Below are 4,848 nucleotides of genomic sequence, written 5' to 3'. Positions count from 1 at the left end.
TAAAACTCCAAATTTATTTGTTTTGTAGAATGAGTTGTAAACTTGTGTCATTTATTTATATTTTGGATTGATATATGTTTTATAATTTAGACTTTGAATTTGTTAAAGACTTAAAGTTGTTTGTTTATGTGAATTTTGAGTATATTATAAGTTTGAGTATTTACCTATTTGGAATTTTTTTATAATAGGTTTATATATATATATATATATATATATATAAATATAAGTAGGTATCTCAGGTTTAACTGGCATGCAGTATAATTGCTGAACCAACCACCGGTTGAACCACTATACCAGTACCCTGACTGGTTTGATAATCGGTACGGTTATACAGCCGTGATCTTAAGAGTGGTGTTAAACTTTTATAGGTAAGTAGTACAGTTCTAATTCTTTTCTTTTTCCTAGTTTTTTTTCTTTGTGGTTTGGTTGGTCCAAAAATGGAAAGAGTCTTTCCTAAATCACCAAAACAAAGTGTTTTTTTGGCTTCTTGCTAGTATCCAAAGATATTGAATAGTCTAAATCAGGACACTAAGTTATCATAACACTTATGACTAATTGCTTACATATAATAATAAACTATCATATTATAACATTATCTTTCTTCCAGATTGCAATTCAACATTTTTGTCTTCAAATAAGACGGCAAATACACTAAATCAAGTAAAAAATAATAGAACATTCATTAACAAAAGCAATTTCACTAATTCTATAAGCTCTAATAATCTATTTATACCATATAGGAAGGTATCCTGGAACTCTATCTTGCTTCTAATGTTGTGATTGAAATTTCATTAGTTGTGAACACTTTGCCATTTGCAGGCAAAGAATATTCTTCAGGTGTAAAATATTCTTCAGTGTAAAAACCAGGAATCTTTGGATTGGGCACAAATTTCTACCATTTAGATTATAGCCTAAGAATAACTAGTTGTGAATACTCACTTTTGTCGGGTCCATTGTTCAACAAATAAAATAGACTCCAGTGTATATTTATTAGAGTTATTTTGTGAAGAGTTTTGACATTTAAATTTAATTATCAACTTATCACACTAATCATATACATATATTAACATTATAGATTTGTTTTTTTGTTGCAATAAGAGTCATTTTTATTAATACCCATAAACTGATTTTAATTATATATATTAATATTTAATTGAGAAATATATAATAAAAATAAAATAACAAACTGATTTCTATTATAATTATTTATATAAATATTTAATCCGAAAATAAAAATGAAAAATTTATATTAAAACAATAAATGGACTTTTGAATGGGGATAATGCCTAAAGGGGTGGAACCACTTTGTGAAAGTGGGAATGGTTACCCAGTTTTTAGGAAGAGAGGTTTCCTAGTTTTTTGGCTTTTAAAGAGAAAGAAGAATGTGTTCAGATATACACTAACAACACTTAAAAGGAGAGAGGTTCATGAAAAAAATAAGATAAAACAAGAAAATACCAGAGAGAAATAACAATGATATAGACAGTGAAAAAGGCACCAGAGGAGAACAACAAAAAATAGCAGAGAGAGATAACAGTGAAAGAGGATAACAAGGCAGGGCAGAAAAGTACACTGGAAAAGGGATAATAATTAAATAGCTTTTTTGAAAGGTTAGATTTTCTCTATTTTTGTTTTAGCATTCAAATATACATATACATATTTTCATTGTGCAACCATCATACCTTCTTCACGTTTAAATACTGAAATATGCTTGTATTTTTCATCTAAAACACTAAAGTTCATCACTGTTTGTAAGCAAAAGCAATTCGTTTAGGTTTTTGTCATTCATAATAATTCTCATACAACATTATAATGTATATATAATACATGCACTCTGAATGTCATAAACAGAAACACATTCCTATACATTCTTATGCCATTGATTTATATGTTATAACACTGTGAACTTACTTTCCCTCTAATGAACAAACAAAAACAGCATAAATTAAATTAAACAACATCAGTTTAACCCTTAAAGCATAATCACATTCATACCGATAATTAAGCAAAAGCAATCTAGGATTATCAACCAGTGAGTTAACTCAGAAATAGTGTTCATTCCTTTAACTTATCAACTAAAACCACAATTTATCATCCTCAACCTCACATTTTGTAAACCTGAAATAAAAAAAAGGTCAATCCGACCCGAAATTTTGAACCACCGTGAGACCACCGTGCGATGCTACAAACTGGACCGGCATGACAACCGGAGAAGATGAAGAAAAAATAGAGAAGTCAACTTGTTCCGACGCCCCTAACCACCGTGAAACCAAGGTGTTACGTCGGTGTGTCAACTGGAGAAGATGAAGGAGAGACGGTGGTTCAAGGAGCCATCATCCTCACCCCGCCGTTGGAACCACGGAGGCTCCACCTCCATGGCCAAGTCATATCCAAGCAGAGACGCATCACCGTCACTACCAAATCGCAGCTCAGGCTCGGCGCACCTCCTCACAGTTGGGTTGACCCGAGTTCACGAACCTGTAGCTAATAGCGTGAATGATTGATGTGCCTTCCGCCATTCACACCACCGCAATCCTCCTTTATTTCCATTCACCGCCGCCGCTGGAAAAATAAAAAAAGAGTAACTCAGTTAGGGATTTCTAAATCCCTTTTCTCCCCATTTATCTATTTGTTTAGTGCAGGATGGGGGGTAACAGCCTTAACCCTCTTTATTCACTTATATATAATAATAATAATAATAATAATAATAATAATAATAATAATAATAATAATATTTTTATTTACTATTTATATGTTCATTTACTTTTTTTATTTTGTTATATTTTGGGTTCTCGTTTGTTTTGTTATATCAAGGAAATTATCCTAGCCAACCTAAATTAATGTGTACTTATTAATCATATAAATTTAGTGTCAAATGAGTTTAATAATAATATATTTTAAACTAAAAGTTTTGTCTCTTTAAACAAATAAAATTAATTTCATGAGAATATAATAGTGAGGTTACAACTCGTGTCATATCTTACTTCTTGCTTCAAGTTGATATTGGTCACGGTCATTTGTACTGCTTCTGTTATTTTTTTGAAGTAAGAGGATGGTTAATGACCAATGTCGACTCTTCATTTATTAATTATCTCTTTAAAATATATAAGTTATTTAAAAGCAAAAAATGTTTTAAGTTTTGTTTGGAATTTAATAATGAGGTTTAAACTCGTATTGTATCTTTCTTCTCATTTCGAGTTGAGAATCGGTTGCAGTCACTTGTACTGCTCCTGTGATCTATCAAAGTGGAAAGAGGGTAAGCAATCAATGTTGATTCTTCATCTGTTAATTCCATTTCAATTAAACTCAAATAAGTTTCTAAACTCTATTTTTTTTTAAATAAGATTAATTCCATTTCAATCAATGTTGTACGACTCGTATTGCATTTTTCTCCTCGTTTCGAACTGAGAATTAGTCACGGTCACTTGTACTGCTTCTGTTATCTAAAGTGAGGAGAGGGTAAGCAATCAATGTTGACTCTTCGTCTATTACTTCAACTTCGAATGAATTCAAACAATTTTTAACTTTCTTTTTAAATCTAACCAAATTAATTTTTTTCAGAACTACGTTTCTTGATTTCCCTATTGCACCCGGGGATACGTAGGAGCAATATGAACTTGTCAGACACAAATAAAAATATAAAAAATATTTTGTTTAAGCAATTTAATTTAAATAAATTAAGGGTATTCAATGTATGCAATTAGTTAGGGTACTGTTTTATTACGGGTGAATGAGGTGCTAATACCTTTCCTAATTCGTAATCGACTCCCGAACCTGGATATCAAAAATCCAAAAGCCCAATGTGATTGGGCTTTAAAGATTTTTCTACATTTTTAACCATAAAATGTAGTGGCGACTCTGTTGGGGACGTGTTTTTTTTAAGAGAGTCCGGCCCAATACCACTTTTTGTATGTTTATTTTATACCCTTATTCTTTCTTTGTTTATGCAAACTTGTGTATGCATATTTATTTATGTATTTATTTATTTTTCGAGTTATTTAATTATCTTGAACGTACTCACCTATTTCTTGTGCAACTTTTGGGGGGGGGATTTATTTTATGGTCTATGTGCTTCCTCACACACTCACTTGGTACACTTGAGTTGCACACGTCCTACAACCGGGTGTTAGAGATTAAGATTAAGATCAGGGAACATCTGCTTTGCTAGTAAGTGACCTTGTGTCACATCGGGTATTGGCATGATGAACCACCCATATTGTTCCCATATATCATGAGTTGGCCGCTTAGGGAGCCAGTCTCTTCTCGTAACTAGCTCATGATATATGGTTTCCATTCTTTTTAAGATTGGATGCAGTCTGGTGACCTTTAGAAGTCTAGAGCTTTATCGAGTCCACTTTAGTCAAGACCTAGCATTCCACCATAGGGTTGCAGCTTTCAGAAGAAAAAAAACCTTCTAAGTATACCTTATATAGGACACGGGAAACAAACCTTAATCCACTTTCCAGTTGCATCAATGTACACCATGAAACGTGATTTCCATCATTCCAAATTATTTTAAATATGTTAGTGAATTTTTTTTTATTAAACATGATTTATAACTTACCCCTATGGGCTCAAATACCCTCGGGACATTTTTATATCAACAAAATTGGATTGTACTTTTTTTTATATTTCATTATTCTATATCAAACATTTTTATTTTATCCTTCATTACATATCAGACATCATTACATTTTATATGACATCACAAATCATTATGTTCATGCATTCAAGTAACATTTTTTTTATCATCCTTAATAAACAGATTCCTTTTCAGAAAAGCGATCTGCGGTATAGTGAGACATGGAGGCTGATTCTCTTGTTATGGGTCGAAGCAGTAATTTATTG

The 4,848-nt window shown here is 31.7% G+C and overlaps 1 protein-coding gene across 1 annotated transcript in view; it reads left to right on the top strand.

Annotated features, from left to right (window-relative positions):
* The window catches only part of LOC109354003, a 24,746-nt gene that overhangs the window by 19,354 nt on the left and 544 nt on the right, over positions 1 to 4,848 (top strand). The window lies entirely within an intron of this gene.

Source organism: Lupinus angustifolius, chromosome LG08 (assembly GCF_001865875.1).
Source record: "Lupinus angustifolius cultivar Tanjil chromosome LG08, LupAngTanjil_v1.0, whole genome shotgun sequence".
Taxonomy (NCBI): domain Eukaryota; kingdom Viridiplantae; phylum Streptophyta; class Magnoliopsida; order Fabales; family Fabaceae; genus Lupinus; species Lupinus angustifolius.
This window is presented reverse-complemented; position numbering and strand designations above follow the sequence as displayed.